Source organism: Phyllostomus discolor, chromosome 4 (assembly GCF_004126475.2).
Source record: "Phyllostomus discolor isolate MPI-MPIP mPhyDis1 chromosome 4, mPhyDis1.pri.v3, whole genome shotgun sequence".
Classification (NCBI taxonomy): domain Eukaryota; kingdom Metazoa; phylum Chordata; class Mammalia; order Chiroptera; family Phyllostomidae; genus Phyllostomus; species Phyllostomus discolor.
This window is the reverse complement of record NC_040906.2, coordinates 132,757,441-132,776,986: the sequence shown is the minus strand read 5'-3', so window position 1 is coordinate 132,776,986 and position 19,546 is coordinate 132,757,441.

The window sequence follows — 19,546 nt, the reverse complement described above, 5'->3', positions numbered from 1 at the left end:
CCAAACACTGGTGCACTGGGAATAGCTACTGGCTGCTGTTTCATGACAGGGGAAGTGCAGAGGGGCGCTGATATCCTCACATCTTCAGTTTGATGTTTCACGGAGATGGAAAACTCCACTTGATCCACTATCCTATCAATATTCATATTGGCCAGGGCCCATATCTGTGCTAAAACAGGTTGAGGTAACTCAGATTGGAAAAAGAAGCTTCTAGCTTGATCACCAGTAATAAATACAGATATTGGCTATAAACTATTGGACCATTGATGGTGTTTCCTCCCTCTTCTACAGTTATGGCTCAGATACCACCAACTCAGATATCACCAAAAGGTGTTGGAAACTGAGCCGTGGTTCTGTTACTTTTACCTTGCTAATCAATGCCTCATCTCCAGGCAGGTCCGTGCTACCACCCCAGTGACATATCAATGCTACTCTCTTGCCACCAGTAGAGACACAGGAGCCCATGGCCCGCCACACACCATCCCACCTGCCTGCCTCTCTGTGAGTCCCGGAGTAAACTCCAGACTCTAATTCTAGTTATTATAACCAACAATTATTTTTCATATTACTTTCTATGGATGTTTGGTGTGACCAGTTTGGGGCTATAAAAATAATAATGTTGTGGCCATTGTTTATACATCTTTTAGTACATGTGTGCATGAAAGTTTTGCAGGAATATAACTATAAATGGCATTCCTGGGTGAAATAGTATTCTTTTTTATATTTACCCACAAAAACACTAGATACACCCATGCTTTATTTAACAAGGTGCCTCAGATCATCCTGAGTTTTACGTGGACCAGCAAATGAAACAGATACCATACTAAGGATCCTCTTTAGGATATAAAAGTTTAAGAAAACAAAACTGGATGATGAAGGCTGAACATTACCTTGTTCCACATGATGACTAGAAACCAGAAAGATGATAAAAGAGATGAGAAGTTTTTAACTATTATAAGGACAGAGAAGAGAAATTATCTCTTCCTAAAAATAAAGACCATAGGTTTATATTGACATTTCCAGTACATCTCTAATTTACCAAGTCTCATTTGCCTTGCTATAATAGCAGAATTTCTAATTCAATATCTAAGAGCAGGACTTGTAGAGCCAACTCCCTGCATTCAAATCCAAGCTCCACTATGGGAATATATTACATTTTGTTGTATAGATTTCTAAACATATTTTAAAGTATCTTCATAGATATAAAGTACAAATAAATCTCAATTTTACTAATAACATTTTAATCAACAAAAAATAATTTAAGTAAGGAGAAATGCTATTGAATCCAGTAGTTATTGATAATTCTCAGACTCTCTTGGAACAAACTCCCAGAGGGAAAGATTGTAAAATGAATAACAATCAATCCAAGACATAATCAAAGAAAAGTAGGGAAAGAATCTATTTTTGTACTTAATTCATTTCTGAACTCTAAATCACACAAGCTTCAATTATTAAGTACTATATGGATTAACATTTTGAAATGAAAGATTTGCCTCTTAATGTGAACTTGCAGTTCATCATAAAGTGTGGAAGGTTATGTCCTTAGTATAGTTACCCTCGAGAGAAATGAGTTCTCTATTTGTGCTGTCTGCTGGCACATGCTACACACAGATTTAGAAAAAAAAATGTTCTTTCTGTATAAAAACATGAAATAATATCAAAGTGTTGAAATAAGTGCATCTTCTCATAAAGCACTAAATGTTCTCTGTGAAAACCATCTCACTGTGGTTTTAATTTTTATTTCTCTGATGATTAGTGACATTGAGGATCTTTTTCATATGTCTATTGACCGTGCGTATGTCCTCTTTGGAGAAATGTCTTCAGATTCTTTGCCTGTTTGTAACTGGGTTGTTTGGCTTTTTTTTGGTGTTAAATTTTGTAAGTACTTTATAAATTTTATATATTAACCCCTTATCAGATGTATTGGCAAATATGTTCTCCCATTCTGTGGGTTGTCTTTTCATTTTTTTGATGATTTCCTTTGCTATGCAAAAACTCTTTGATGAAGTCCAATTTGTTTATTTTTTCTTTTGTTGCCATTGCCCAGGGAAATATATTTGTTAAAAAATTGTTTCAAGCAATGTCTGATATTTTGCTGCTTATATTTTCTTCTAGGATTTTTGTGGTTTTGCATATAATATTTAAATGTTTGATCCATTTTGAATTTATTGTGTGTATAGTGTAAGAAGGTGGTCTAGTTTAATTTTCCTGCACATATCTGTCTGATTTTTCCAGCATGATTTATTAAATAAACTACTTTGAGCCCATTGTATGTGCTTGCTTCCTCTGTCAAATATTAATTGACTCTAAAGGTGTGGGTTTATTTCTGGGCTCTATATTTTGTTCCATTGATCTATCTATGTGTCTGTTTTTATGCCAGTACCATGCTGTTTTGATCACCATGATCTTATAGTATAGTTTGATATTAGGTAGTATGGTTCTAATTTTGTTCTCTTTCAGGATCACTGTTGTTATGTGGGGACTTCTGTGGTTCCATATAAATTTTTGAAATATTTGTTCTAGTTCTGTGAAATACATCATTGGAATCTTTTTTTTTTTTAAGATTTTATTTATTTATGTTTAGAGAGAGGGGAAAGGAGGGAGAAAGAGAGGCAGAGAAACATCAATGTGTGATTGCCTATTGCTTGCTGCCTACTAGGAACCTGACCTGCAACCTAAGCATGCGAACTGACTGGGAATTGAACCAGTGACCCTTTGGTTCACAGATTGGCACTCAATCCACTGAGCCACATCAGCTAGGGCCTTCATTGAAATCTTTATAGGAATTGCATTGAATCTATAGATTGCTTTGCTTAGTATGGACATTTTTTTTCAGATTAACTTTTTATTTTATTTATTTTATTATTTTATTTTATTTTATTTATTTTATTTTACTATTTTCATTGTTGTTCAAGTACAGTTTTCTGTCTCCTACTCGCATCCCAGCCCACCCCCCAGCCCTCCTCACCTCCTTCCCATTTCCACCCCGCCTTGTTTTTGTCCATGTGTCCTTTATACTTGTTCCTGCAAACCGTTTCCCTTTTCCCCTAAAATTTCCTTTCCTGTCCCCTCTGGTCACTGTCAGCCTGTTCTTTATTTCAGTGTCTTTGGTTATATTTTGCTTGTTTGTTTGTTTTGTTGTTTAGGTTCTTGTTAAAGGTGAGATCATATGGTATTTATCTTTCACTGCCTGGCTTATTTTGCTTAGCATGTTTTCTAGCTCCATCCATGTTGTTGCAAAGGGTAGGAGCTCCTTCTTTCTTTCTGCTGCATAGAACTCCATTGTGTAAATGTACCATAGTTTTTTTGATTCATTCATTTACTGATGGGTACCTAGGTTGCTTCCAACACTTGGCTATTGTAAATTGTGCTGCTATGAACATTGGGGTGCATAGGTTCTTTTGGATTAGTGTTTCAGGGTTCTTAGGATATAATCCTAGCTGTGGAATTGCTGGGTCAAAGGGCATTTTTTAATGATGTTAATTCTTTCTATCCATGAACACTTTGTGTGCTTACACTTATTTGTATCTTCTTCAATTTCTTACTTCAGTGTCTTATAATTTTTTGAATATGGTATTTTAGATCCTTGGTTAGATTTATTCCTAGGCATTTGATTTCTTTTGAAGTACTTGTGAATGAGATTGTTTTCTTAATTTCCATTTCTGTTATTTCACTAATGGCATATATAATATAACTGATTTCTGGATATTAATTTTGTATCCTACTACTTTGCTGAGTTCATTGATCAATTCTAGTAGTTTCTTGGTGGAATCTTTGATGTTCTCTATGTACAATATCATGCTATCTACAAATCTTGATGAACTTGACACCGAGGAGATGTGAAAAGGAGAGCTTGATAGAAATACAGTCATAGTTAGGGATTTTAACACCTCATTTACTCAATGGATAGATATTCCATGCAGAAAATCAACAAGGAGCCTACATCCTTAAACAACATACTAGATCAAATGGATTTAATTGACATCTTCAGAGAATTTTACCTCAAAGCGTAAGAATACACATACTGGTCAAGTGCATATAAAATGTTTTCTAGGCTATCATATGTTAGTGCACAAAACAAGTTTTAATAAATTTAAGATGAAATCATATCAAGCATGTTCTATGACCACAATGCTATGAACAAAAAGAACACCAAAGACCATTGAAAGGCATAGAAGTTAAATAACATGTTATTAAACAATGAACAGGTCAACTATATGATCAAAAATGAAATCAAATATACCTTGAAACAAATGAAAATAAGAACACAACAATCCAAAACCTGTGGGACTTGGGAAAGCAGTTCTAACAGGGAAATTCATAGCATTACAGGCCTATTTAAAATAACAACAACAAAAAAACACAGATAAAAAATATAACTTTACACTTAAAGGAACTTGGAAAAGAATTACAAAGCCCAAAATGAGTAGAAGGAAGGAAATAACAAAGAGCAGAAATAAACAAAATGGAGTAAAAAAAAAAACCAACAAAAGATCAGTGAATCCAAGATCTGCGTCTTTGAAAAGATAAACAAGATTGCCAAACCTTTAATCAGACTCATCAAGAAAAAAAGAGAAAGGACCCAAATAAGTAAAATCAGAAATGAAAGAGGAGAAATAACAACTGACACTAAGAAATACAAAGGATTATAAGAAAATATTATGAGCAACTATATGTCAATAAACTGGACAATCAGGACAATATGGATAAATTCGTAGAACCATGCATTCTTCCAAAACTAAATCAGGAAGAATCAGAATCTGAATAGACAGATTACATCTAGTGAAATTGAAGCAGTAACCAAAAGCTCTGGACAAGATAGCCTCATAGGTGAATTTTATGAAACATTTTACCAAACTTTATCATAAAATTCAAGATGAGAGAAGGCTCCCAAATTCATTTTATGAGGTTGGCATTATTCTAATTGCAAAACTAAATGAAGACATTACAAAGAAAGAAAATTACAGGCTAATATGAATGATGAAGATAGATACTAAAATCCTCAACAAAATATTAGCAAACTGAGTAGAGTAATGCATCAAAAAGATCATATACCACGATCAAGTGGGATTTATTCCAAGAATGCAAGATTGGAACAATAAATGTGACTCACCACATAAACAAAATAAATGATTAAAACCACAGGAGCATATCAATAGATGCAGAAAAAGTATTTAATAAAATTCAGTACCCATTTATGATAAAAATGTTCTGCAAAATAGGAGTAAAGGAAATACACCATAACATAATAAAGGCCATATATGACAAACCTACTTCCAACATCATTCTCAATGGGCAAAAACTACAAATATTCCCCTTAAGATTTAGAACAAGACAGTTATATCTGCTTTCACGTCTCTTATTCAACATGGTACTGGAAATCCTAGCCATAGCAATCAGACAAGAAGAAGAAATAAAAGGCACCCAAATTGGAAAGAATGTAGTAAAATTTTATTTTTAGGTAGTAATATTTTAATTGAAACATGAAAAAAATCAAAGCAAAATATTTTCTTAATTTTAATTCAGATTGTATCCTTTAAACTATTAAGATTCCCTGGCTGGCATAGCTCAGTGGATTGAGTGTGGGCTGTGAACCAAAGTGTCGCAGATTCAATTCCCAGCCAGGGTACATGCCTGGGTTGCAGGCCATAACCCTCAGCAACTGAACATTGATGTTTCTCTCTCTCTCTCTATCTCCCTCCCTTCCCTTTCTAAGAATAAATAAATAAAATCTTAAAAAAAAATAAAATAAAATAAACTATTAAGATTCATGACTATTACATTAAAAAGTAATATCTTACAGATATAGTATTCTCTGTGTCCTTTTGAAATACTATATTAACAATATTTTATTCAATGAGATACAAGAAAAAAATTTGTTAATTGTACTATTTGTAGATATCTTAACATTATGTTTTTTTAAATTATTTTTAATCCATGTAGCTTTGATTTGCCCTTAATTCTACACTCTTCTTGAGAGCCTGGTGACAAAGGGACGCCTGTAGGCCTCCTTACAGAGCTAAGACTTTGAGCCTAAGCTTGTAGTTGTAACATGTTTTAGTTGACATTTTGGCTCATCTAGTGCCTGGAAAACTCAAATCAGAGGTAATAGAGTGGTTCAAGCAAGAAAATAAGGAAGTCTGGCTAAAGTTTTGATAAGAAATAATTAGACTAGTTAGATAAAAAGATTCCATCCAATTAGTTGGCAGATACTAATAAGCACGGTGAAGAAAAATACAATGTCTCTATGGGAGCAATCGCAGTTCACAGTAATAACTGTTCGATTCAGTTAGGAGTAGGATATGATCAATTATTGTTTATAGGTTGTCAGTCCCAAGCATACTAGGTTAAATTATATTTAGTATTATCTCCTCTATTAGAGGCATTTAACAAAGCAAGGGATATATAATCTTGGCTCCTGTAAAAATAGTGTCAGTATTTGTGTTAGTGGGTATAATCGTAAATACTTAGGCCTATAAAATAGCTCATTAGTTATATTCTGGTATAAACATAGATTGTCTTTTTTGAAAAGTATGGAACTTGAAGAAGGTTCTTTTTGAAGTCCAGAATAAGAAGTAAAGTGGTCTTCAAGTGATAACACAAAGAATTCCCTTAAAAATGTGACAGATGTAAAAATTTGGGGACAACTTGACATTTGGAAATGAAAAGAAGCACAGAGCCAGCAGTTAAATTAGGACTGTGAGAGAGTACTATGAGCTGAGTGAAGGAATGCCAGTTTCTGGGGTCTGTGGAGGGATAGATGCATTATTAAAGAGGAAACACCTTTTGTGAGGAGAAGGAAGAACAAATACAGCGTAAAGCTTATTAAGTAAAGCTCATTACGGTAAGGAAGACAAAAACATATGTGAAAGAGCAACAGGGAAAAAGAGACAAATGTTAGGGTAAGAATGTTTAGATTTAAAAGAAAAAAAGAGTAGTAGTGGAGGAAGATACATGGCCTTTAAACGACTGAACAGCTGCAGATAAGGTATGTTGAGGTTTTTGAAGAGTCTGCTTGAAATCTGATTGGGAGAAGCATTTTTTTTGTCTTCATCATGTGAAGTGAAGGAAGCAGGTCATTTTTTTTTAAGAAAAAATTCTGGGCCCATTGGACTGAATGACTTTTCAAGGGTAAAAATCTTGAGAAGGTTGCAATAGCCCAAAAGTAGCCATTGCAGTTCAAAATTATCCTTGGTAAGATTTCTCTCGTCTTCAAGGTATAGAGCAGAATTAGTGACATAATAGCGAAACATGCACTATGCTGGAGGGTAGAAGGAGGTTACCCAGTAACAGAGAGGGACCTATGAGGGAATGAGATCAAATAGGAAAAGAGCCAGACAAGAAAAAGCAGTTTCTTCTATAACCTCCATCAGGCCTCTTGTGCAACCCCCATTAAAAAGCTGAAAGTCTCACTTGAACAATCCCTGGAAAAGGAGTAAGAAAAACAGAAAGGCTTCACAAAAAGAGCTGGGTATGCCTCCTTCAGAGTCAAGAGGAAATCCCCACTGGAAGAGAATCAAGAACACTTCTCTCTTGACCAGAAAAAATCTAGAAAGAGTACTCCTTTTGTTCAACAAAAAGAATCAGGGATTAAACCTCCCCTCAAAAGAAGCAAGAATACATCCATTCAGGAAAATTCTCAGTCAATATCAAAGGGCCAGGAAAAGTCCTGTGCAAACAGAAAAGAACGAGAAAGACACCGATCCCACAGAAAAGAACCGGGAAAGCTTTTTTAAGTAGAATTAAAGCAACTCCCTATCATGCTGTACAGACAAATATCCACAGCACTGGATTAGGAGTTATGAGTCAATAACATGTACCTCCATTTTCCTTACTAGGGAGCACAAAAAAGGCCTAAGAAGTTGGCATGTATACTTGTGTGAAGACAATAGGGTGTGGCACTCTGCTCAAGTCATGCCACCAGAAACTCTCAAATTAAAATAAATCTGGACTTCGATTGAGTTAGACTAGATTTATTCAGAGAAGTCTATTGAAATAGGGAAAATGCTCAAATCTCAGAACTTCACAAGCATCTCCAAATGAAACAGTAAGTTTGTTTGTGTTTGTTTGTTTGTTACTTCTCTTCCTTCCTTCCTTCCTTCCTTCCTTCCTTCTTTCCTTCCTTCCCTTGTTTCTTTCCTTTTCCCCTTTTCAATAGGGTAAAAGACAGGCAAGCAGAGATTTACAGAATCTTCTCAAGGGCAGCTGGACAAGCAAGAGGGGATGATCACAGGTGTGACAAGCAAAGGGTCTCCTGTGTTGAACTGATTCGCAGAACAAACTAATAAAAAGGGCATATTCTATTTTTATTTTTTATGAGCTTGTTCAGGCTTGGGAGAACAGAGTTCAGGAGACAGCAGGAAGGACAGAAACCTTACTAAAGTTTAGTGAAGACAAAACAAAAAGTAACAAAGGATCAACTATGAACATTCAGTCTCTATTTTTGTCCTCCTTTAAGATTTTCAGTTCAGTCAAAAGGACCACAACACCCACAATTTGTGTAATTGCCATGGCTACCACAGTGATTAATAGTTGTAGAGAGTTGTTCTGCCTTCAACTTGCCATACTCTGTTCCTGTCCTCCAACACAGTAAATCAAGGGTGATGAATGTATGCATTATGAGTGTCCCACTTAGGTAAGGAGTTCAATTACAGGTCATTAAATGTGGGACAATCCAATCTGAAAATCCCATCTATAGGGGAAGTTTCTTGAAACACTACCTCATACCAATGACTTTTTCAGTCAGGGTACTGGCAAAGATCATGAAACACACAAATAGAATTTGTTATTCTAATATAGGGCTATTGCAAGAGGCATGTGGAAATTTCGAAATAAAACACAGCAATGCATATGGTGGCACAGAAGGTCTTGAAACATTTAAAAACTGTTATCATCTCCAGACATGAGGGTACAAAGAGAGTGCGAACACAACATTCTAAAAATGTAGGCCACAAACTGAATGTTAACAGGGATTGCCAGAGGGGCCTATCCATCCATCTTATTTTTTGCATTTCAAAGTATGGTATATTGCAAATATCAGTACATTTCAACATTAAACAACACGTTTAACCGTTTAACGCTAAACAATACTATTAACTTGAGTTCAATATTTTTTTAGGTAAAATTTACATACACTGACTGATCTTATGAAGTATATCATTTGATGGAGTTTTACAAATATCTAAACCGTGTAACCCAAAGTTATCACCAGCTAAAGATTAAGTTAATTGTTACATTAAAAAATTTGTATTTCACAGAAATAATGATTAACATGGAAATGTTATTGCATTATTAGTTTTTTAAAACTAAACAAAGGAAACTGAAAAAGTTTGCAACTCAAGAATCTTAAAACAACAATAGTAGCAAAAATGAAAAGTTGTCAATATATATTGGTTTTCATTTATCAAAGTCAAGAGAATTTCTAATATCAACCAAAATATTTTCAATGCTGTTGCCCCATGACCCTTTTTAGGACACATGGGCATGGAGACAGAGAAAACACTAAAAAGCAGGTGAGACCTCACCTCAGCAAATAAGCCTTTCTAGAACTTGGTTGTTTGTCTACATTTAATGACATAAGAGTCTGAAGAGAAATATGAAATATAATTACAATGATTTAAAACAAATTCATGACTGTCCCTGGGTGGGAAGGCAGAGTATTTTTTTTTTGTTACTTCTCTTTTTCTCTCTTTTGTAAATTAGTAACTTTTCTAAACAAGAGAAATGGTCAGGTTGATTCTAGACTGAGTAGCTTCATGTATTGTTAATATCCAAGTAAACAAACTTTGAATAATTAATAATTTAATGTTAAAATCAAGAGGAACTACTTGATTTTACTTGAGGAACTTGAGGAACTACATTACTAAGATTTTAAAAAACTTATTAGAGACCAAAGATCTAGATTATTTTCTTTTGCTCCAAGAAAGTCAGAAGTCAAATTTTATGTTGTTTTTAAGTGTGTCTTATTGATCATTCTATTACAGTTGTCCCATTTTTTTTTCCCTCTACCCTGCACTTCACCACCCTCCAGCATCCCCCCCTGACCTTAGTTCATGTACATGGGTCATACATATAAATTCTTTGGCTTCTCCATTTCCTATGCTATTCTGAACCTCCCTGTCTATTTTGTGCCTACCTTTTATGCTTCTTATTCTCTGTACCGTTTATGTTTTTTAATGAGGTTGATGTTGAAGAAATACTATGAAAGCATCTTCTTTTATTTTGTTCTATACTTTTTGAAGGGTAAAATAGATTGTTCTTGTTGTAGATTAGGCAGTAGAGGAGATACAATTTTTGCTCAAAGAAAAATAATTTGCACATAGATACCAAGATCTGCTCTTACTTCCCATCAGCATTTCTATTGTTTGTTAGGGTTGACATAAAAAAGTACTACAGACTTAGTGTGTGTGTGTGTTTTTGGCTTGTTTGTTTTGTTACGTTTTTGGTTTGTTTGTTTTTTATTTGTTTTTATTTTTTGAGAGGGGGAAGAGGGAAAGGGAGAAAGAAGAGGGAGGGAGAGATGTATTGATTGGTGCCTCTTATATGTACACCAACCAGGGACCAAACCTGTAACGTGGGTATATGCCCTGACCAGAATCAAACTTATGAAATTTCATTTTAAACAACAGATTTTATTTTTCTACATTCTGGAGGATAGGGTCCAAGAACAAATTGCAATCAAGGTCTGTTTCTTCATAATTTACCTAGAGGTGTCTGTCTTGAGCCTTCTGTGTCCATACCTGGTCTTTGTGTCTAAATTTCCTCTTCTTATAAGGACACTGGTCACCCTTAGTGACTTGTCTTAATAGCATCATTTAAACCTAATCACCTTTTTAAAAACCTTATATTCAAATATAGTCATATTCTGAGGCACTAGGGGTTAGGGCTTTTATAGATGGATTTTAGGGGAACAACATTTAGCCCCAAACAGTATTCATTTGTCATATAAATCCTATACCAATTACATGCCAACAGTAAGATAGAAACTGCCTAATAATTAGAACTGCTGTAGCTACAAATTTTCTACTATCTCCTGGACTATTTCCCTGTTCTTTCTAAAGCATGCACATGTGTGCACATATACACAAAAAATATTCCAGTCATTATCAAATTAGTTTTCTTCAACTGTCTTTTATTACTGTGTGTAGTGAAATAATATTTTACAACTCAACAAAAATGTGACTGTGAGGTTATTAATTAGCAGAAATAATTGGAGAAAGTATGATCATTTGGATATTTCATATCATAAAATTTGCTTTCACTTGTATGGTCATAAAATTGAGAAAAGAAATCACTCTTTCCATTATCTAGAAAACAGTTTAATCATTTACCGCAATTTGAATGTACAAACAGCTTACAATTTACACATAATCAATAATGTGGAAATAACAAAATCTCTATCTTTTGAGATATTAAATAGAAAACAAATGTATATATTCTCTCTTTACTTCTTTGAGCTATGAGGGAAAAATAATTAGACTATTCCAGTTCTCCAGAGAATAAAACTATATGTTCTCAAAGGCAAATGGTTGGAGTAATTTTACGCTGAATTTGGAAGCAATACAAGTTTCTAAAAACATCGGACCAAGAAAATTGGAAATGGCTTAACAAGTGAAAAGGATGAAAAAGTAATATTTACAGAACATTTTAATATATGTAATATTCAAGTATTTGGCAATGATAAAATATATTTGAAATATATATTGCCTGTTTAAAAAGTATAATTTGTACAGCATGGGGAATTATTCAATATTGTATTAATTATGTGTGGTGATAGGTGGGTACTTGGAATATTAGGGGAACTGCTTTGTAAAGTATATAATTTTCTAGCCACTATGATGTACACCTGAAATTAATACAAAATAATATTGAATGTAAACTCTAACTGAAAAAATAAAATTTAAATAAATAAATAAAACAAAAAGTGAGTAAACTATTTAGGTAAGTCTACTCTCAAAGGTTTATCTGTACAAAGATAAGTATCCACAGAGAATTTTAAAAATAATTCCCAACTCTTTTTAAATAACTTTATAATTTCACATGGCAGAGTTTATGTATAGTTTATCAAGCTTTGAAAAGTAACAATGTTAAGTTAAATTTTATTCCTTATTCTACATTCCAAAATTGTGTTTCATAGAGATTTTCCTGAAATAATTATTTCTTCCTCTGTGACACACTGTATTTTTCTCAATTAATTATAAATCAAGAATCTATCTGCATATACAACCTCAGCTGTTTCTACTGAACCACATATACAATATTTAAGTCTCAAATGTTTGGAACAAAGGAGCAAATAATTTTAGCATATTTTTTTCACTTTTTGTGAGAATTGCATCTTATTAAAATACACAGTTACAGTTTGGAAATAAATGCAGTTTACATTTGTCTCAATTCAGTAATCACTTTGTGTCTTTATCAAATCTTTAGTGTAAAACCAGTAAATGTCTTAAATTTTTAAAATGCCCATTTCAAATACATTATATATACAATATTGAATACATAAGTATACCTTTTAAAAAACCTGATGAAAATTTCTTATAATATTTTGTAATTTACTACACCTTTTAATTAATTATATAAATAATGCTGAAATTAATTAAATAATTAAAGTTTTAACTTTGAGGTTTAAATTACTAACTGGAATGTTAAAAATACGTGAAGGTAAATTTAATATTAGTAAGGATTATAATCAGGTTTTATTTTCATTAGTTTGTTATTATTATTGAGTTATTGAAGGTTACAATGGACAAGTTATGGCATTAATTCAAAAGGATGAGTTCCCAAAATGCTGATCTTTAATATATCTATCAATATATTTGCTCTCTAACTTATACAAAGATGCTTCAAACATATGAAAAGTTTTATCAACAGTTTAGGGGAAATATAATTGAAAAAAATAATTTAAAAAAGAGAATCCACCAGAGATCCACATTCAATCAAACATAAGTTTCAAAATATGGTTCTGTTTCTCTGACGCCATTCCTAAGACATGGTGGCCAAGACAAAAAATGTAGAACTTTCCTTCCCATTGTCTGTTCATATGAAACATTGATTCCCACTCAAGTGGTCAACAATGTTCATTTAAACTACATTCCTTAAAGCATAGAGGATGTGGACAAGGTTAGTTAAGGGGAGAAATAGCATAATTACTTAGACACTGAAGTTACCTGGAGTTGTCTGTAATACTAAGGTGTTCAACATCTCAAGAAAAGCTTTGACATTCGGTGGACTTATATTTAAACTAGAAATTTTACAAGCAGATTGAATAAGAAATTACCATGAAATGGATGTAAGTTTTCTGAAATACTTCTAAACCTGCATTATAGAGTAACGGGTCAGGAAATCTTACAACCACACATGAAAAGACAAACCATGTTGCTAAGACACAGTGAAGAAATTGAACAAGCTCCTATTTATTAAAAACCAATCATTAGTTGATTGATAAGGAATTGGTATTTATTTCTAAGACTGCTCTTTACTTGCATTGTCAAATTACCTAAAACAAACCAAATATGTGGCAATAAGATTCTTAATATGAGATTAAGGAAGACTTGAGCTTTCATTTGTATAATTTGTCCATTTTTATTCTAATATTAGAATTATACATGAGACTAAACATATAAACCAATGTGGGATCCAAATATTTTAAATAACTTTCCAACATATATGATGCCTTAGTGGCTTGATGCTGTGTAAATCTATGTTATAGACATCAGAGTAATAATAATCAGCTTCAAGATAGTAAAGAACTACCTATCCAAATATCAAGTTGTGTTTCCAAATTTGGGGTATTGAATATGTCTTATATTATAATTTCTTGAAATGTACTTATTACTTACATCCTTTGTTATGATGTGATATATAGTATCATCTTCTAAAATAGTACAAGATTTACATTTATTTTGCATTTTTTTTGCACACCAAGTAGCATTTGAGCTTCTTGAGGTAAAGAATGTTTGTCTCTTTTGATAATTGCTGTTATATAACTAGAGTATAGAATATCTTGCACAAAGCAAGTATTTAAATTATATGAACAAAACAAAGTGAATGTGAAGATGCAGAATAAAATCCTATTCAAAATTATTTTACCTGTTATTTTATTTAAAAGATTCTATGGTTAGAGACCAGGTCAACTGAATTTTGCAGGTCAGAAATAAAGTCTGATTTGAGAAATTTTCAAGAGTCACTGAGATTAATTTTGACTATCCTCAGTGCCTCCCAAACTTGATCTTGATCTGTGGCTAATTACACAAATAATGTATTAAAGAATTGTGCTACCTGCCAATTAACCACAATGCCTGTGGACTGTGTTCTGAATGTTCTGAAGGACTGTGGTCATCTGTGGAGGCATTTGATGAAATGGCACAGCTACAGGCACTAACAAAGCCCTGGATCTTAGCTGGGTCTGTACCCTGTGCAGCATCATCTTCATTCAGCACTGCTCTGTTTGGCCAGGAAACTCTAGGCAAGACAATATACATATTTTTTTTCATTGATTCAAGATAGTAAACAGCTTTATGCCTCAGGTAGTTCTTAAAAACTTCAGTCAAGGGGTTTATTTCTTGAAGTGTGAGTGGAGTTTTCAATTTCTGCTGGAAAACTTTATGTTCAGACTGTTTTACGATTTTATTTTCCTAGGCTGTAGCTTTTGAGCATATTTTCACAGAGTACCTATCCCATCACAGGTAATATTTGTGTGTCTTTATGGAAGCCTTGATAACACTTATCTCTGCTTACTTAGTATGTTTTACCTAAGTCAGACTAAATTCCTTGGGAATCAGGCTCAGGGAATCAGACTGGGTGTTGGAAATGGAGGGGTCAGATACATGCTTGGAAAAGCCCCAGCTTCATCTTTGTGTATTCAGTCCAATTTATAATTTGCCATGATCACAGAGGATATGGGCATGTGTTTGACTTTTAGAAGACTTCACAAAACAAAGGAATAAAAAATGTTTCCCATTCTTCATGATGTCAATGATTATAGTAGATAGGAAAAAAGAGCCAATAATATATCCTATGAACTATCAGGGATATTTCCTAACCTTTGTCAAAGTCTCCAATCTACTAGTCATTATATAGATAGATAGATAAATAGATAGATAGATAGATAGATAGATAGATAGATATAGATAGATAGAAATGATAGAAAACCGTATTTCTCTCAGGACTTGGCCAGATCTGCCCAGCCTTCCACCAGATGCACGTGCCCCCCACTAAAGAAGGAAAGGATTATGACAAAGCCCCGGTCCATTCATACTCTTATGCTAGGTCATTTGTAACCTCCTTAGTTCAGGAATTTGTCTGTATTTCTGCTTCTTGTATAAATTAGTCTATTTTATTTGCTCCTTCTTGTATTCATTTGCCATGATTCTCACATCTGCTATCCTCTGTATCAGTAACCTGTACTGAGGAATAAATACACCACAGGGTAATTCCAAAAGACACATTGGCATAGTTTCAAGACAATAAGTTTATAGCTCCTTAAATTTCATTTGTAGTCTCTCCTGAACCTGAACTGCATCAGAATTCTCCTGTTGTCAAGGCATCATGCAGGTTCTTTTTTCCCATTCCCTTTCAGAATCATGCTTCTCATGCTCTACAAAAGAAAGTATACCTCTCACTCATCCTAAGTCTCACTATGTGCTTTGCCCTAGTTGTTAATAAAAGTTCGGGTGCTAAACAAAAGCAGAGTTTGAAATGCAAACATACTGTTTGATGAACCCTCATTAATCGTGGAATCTGAACATATTCTAGGAACTCTTGTGTTTTTCTCTCAAGCTTTTATGTGTATGTGTTAAGGACAAAATATAAAATTAGAAACTGGCTACATTAATTTATTTCTGGATATTTGGATTGCAGATATGTTACAAAGTGATATACAAGGAGTGAAGACTAAACTTTCCTTTTCTACACACCAGCTATTATTAAAAATTATCACACTTTTATGAGAGAGTCCCATGATGGTACTACAGGCAGCACTGCAAGAGGGTGGTCTCTGTGCCTTGTCTGTGTTACAGGAATATTTAAGATTTGTTTTAAAAAAACAGCTAAAAAGTGACCCTTCTCTAGTAATAAGTACATCCTTATTCATTCTTTATTTTTACCATTTTATGTCAGAACTTTGTGTAGGCTTTTATTTGCTCATATCTTTTTCTGAGTCTCATTTGCATATTTTTCTGATTTGAAGGTGGAGAAAGTTAAAATTTTCACATGTACTTCCATCAGAACAACACTACAATTTCACACACATACAAATATGTGTGTATACATATGTGTGTACATATATATGCAAATATACACATATGTATATATACACATGTATAGATATACATATTTCTACTTCTTTGTACAGGGTCACCAAAGCTTGAGCTATAAGTGATAAAAAATATCAAACTATACTTTAGATATCCTTTTTTTTCATTATGCTTTCTCTGTTTTCTATATCAGAATAATACTATTTTTTCCTTTGTCCTCTAGGAAGAAACATTTTCATTTATACATCCAACACATCTAAACTCTGAAACTTAGTCTACTTATAATATCTTCTTTGTATCTATACCTCTTCCATCTGTGTGATGGTCACTTTGAGGGGACAGCTTGGCTTGGCTTAATACTCAGTTATTTGAACAGAAACTAATCTAGGTGCTGCTATAAATATATTTTTAAAATGTGATTAACACCTACAATTAGTTGACTTTAAGTAAAGGAGGCCATCCTCAATAATCTGGCAGTGCCGGTTCAACCAGTGGAAGGACTTCAAGAGCAGCGCTGAGATTTCCCTGAGAGATGCTCCTCCTGCGGATGGCAGCACCAGCTCGTGCCCCAGAATGTCCAGGCTGCCTTTCTTGACAACCTGCCCCAGAAATGTCAGACTCGTCTAGCCAGCCCCACAAGCACGGAGATCAATAAAATCTGGACCATTTTTCTAAGGGATGCCTTGACAAATTATTACAAAAGAGTGGCTTACAGCAACAGGAAATTGTTCTCTCATGGTTCTTTGTTTATTAAATCATTTTTATTGTTATTCTGTTACAGTTGTCCCAATTTTCCCCCCTTTGCCCTTCTCTGCCCATCCCACCCCCTGCATGGTCCTTAAATCCAGAAAACTAAAATCATGATGTTAACGTGATTGCACTTCCACCAGAGGCTCTTTGGAGATTCTGCCCCTGTCCTTTCTCAGTTTCCAGTGACCACAGGCTTTCCTTGGCTGTGGCCATGACACTCTAATCTTTGCCCCCAATGTTCCATTGCCTCCTCTTTTCTGTCTAGTCCTGAAACTCCCTCTGCCTATTTCCTATAGAAATACATTTAATTAAGTATAGGGTCCATAGGGATAGTCCAGGGTGATTTCCTCTAAATACCCTTAACAAAAATCACATATTTTACCACATAAGGTATTATTCAAAGTTTCTGAAGGTTGGGACATGAAATATTTTTTTGCAAACCACAGTGCACTCTCTTACTTGTCAAAATTCACATCTCTCCTACATGTAAAAATATATTTATCCCATTCCAATATACCCAAAGTTCTCAATCATTGTAACACCAATTCAAACCTTAACTATTATCTAATCATCCATATCTGATTATCTAAATCATCCAGATTAGGTATGAGTGAGATACTAAATGTTATCCATCTTGGGCTAAAATTCCTCTCCTTCATTGCACCTGGGAAATTAGAAAATAAATTGTTTCTAAAATACAATGGTGGACAGGCCTAGTATAACAGTATAACAGACTTCCTTACTCCAAAAGAGAAAATGGAAGATAGAAAGGAATCACCAGTACCAGCCAATTTTGAAATCCAGCAGGGCAAATTCCATTAGGTTTCAGGACCTAACAATAATCCTCTTTAACTTGAGATTCTTCCTTCTGGTCCTGTGGCTTGCTTCTCTTGTTTTGTAGCTCACTCCTATATGCCTAATGTTCTGCCCTCGGAATGGCTGCACATATTTGCATGTGAGTAATTTCATCAACTCCTTCTCAGCCTGGGAGGATTTTAGGAACCTAACCAACTTTTTGCTTAACAGTTCCTTCCTCAGTTTGCCTCTTTTTCCATGCATTTTGCTATAAGCAGCAATATTAAACCAGGCTGTACCTTAAACACTGCCTGGGAATCTCCACAATTGAATGGTCAAGTTTATCACTTATAAGTTGTGATTTCCACACAAATAGAGGACACAATTCAGCCATGTTTTTTTGCCTCTATATGACAAGGATCACCTTTTGTCCACTTTTCAATAACATGTTCCACATTTCCTTCTGACCTCCCACCAAAACAGCCTTTCTGTTCATAATTTTACCAACCTTATGTTTCTAATCACATAGGCATTCTCTAAAATGAAAGTTTATCTACCATATTCTTCATTTCCTTGTGAGTTCTAACATCCAATCCAAAGCCACTTCCACATTTTTAGGTACTTGTTATGCAGCAGCAACCCATTTCTGGCACTAAAGTGTGTATTAGAGTTTCAGGATCACCATTAAAAATTATCACAATTGAATACCTTAATGTACGAGAAATTGCATTTCTCATAGTTCTGAAGGTTGGAAGTACAAAATCAAGGTGTCAGCAAGGCTGCACTCCCTCTGGAGGCTCTAAGGGAGATTCCATTGTTCTTAAAGTTTCTGGTGATTATAGATGTTTCTTGGTGTGCAGCTGCATCACTCCCATTTTTGTTTCCATGGTAACTTTAGCTTCTCCTCTCTATGTGTCTTCTCCTTTGTATGTCAGTCTCAACACTCCCTTTGCCACTCACGTATGAAGATACACATAAATGTACTGAGGGTCCACACAGATAATCTATAATGACTTCCTACTCTAAAGATCCTTAACTTAATTACATCTTTTGCACATATAAAGTATTGTTTATTTCAAAATACAGGGTTTCAAGTAAATGGATCAATTTATAAGAAAGAAACATTTTCATGACTAATTGTCCAGTTTCAAAATGAACATTTCTTTTTTGATCCTCACCCAAAGACATACTTAAACATCAATGTGGAAGAGAAACACCTATTGGTTGCCTCTTAGGTGCCCCCACCTGTGATTGAACCTGTAACACAGATGTGCCCTGACCAGGAATCGAAGCTGAAAACTTTTGGTTTATATGACAGAGCTCCAAACAACTGAGTCATACTGTTTCGGGCAAACATTTCTTGTTTTATTAATTCTCTTGGATCATTCTTTTAATCATGGAAACAGCTAATTTCTCAAAGGAAAAAAAAACAGAAAAAAATCTTGGTGATAATTTTCTAAATTTTCATATATCAAAACCTATTTCCACTTGGAAGAGAAAGAAAGATTTAGGAGGCATTACATATTCATTTCTCCTTTCCCAGGATTGTCCCTTATCATTCCACACTCATGTATGGTGTCTGGATCACTTAATTCTTATGTTTAACAAGACATGGGTAGTCTAAACTGTGACATTTCATAAAACTTTTTTTTTCATTGTGGGGATGAGGCAAAAATACTTCTTCACAGTAAGGGATGACCATGTATTTATTGATTTTATTAAAAGGATATTTGTCCTTTTTCATCTAG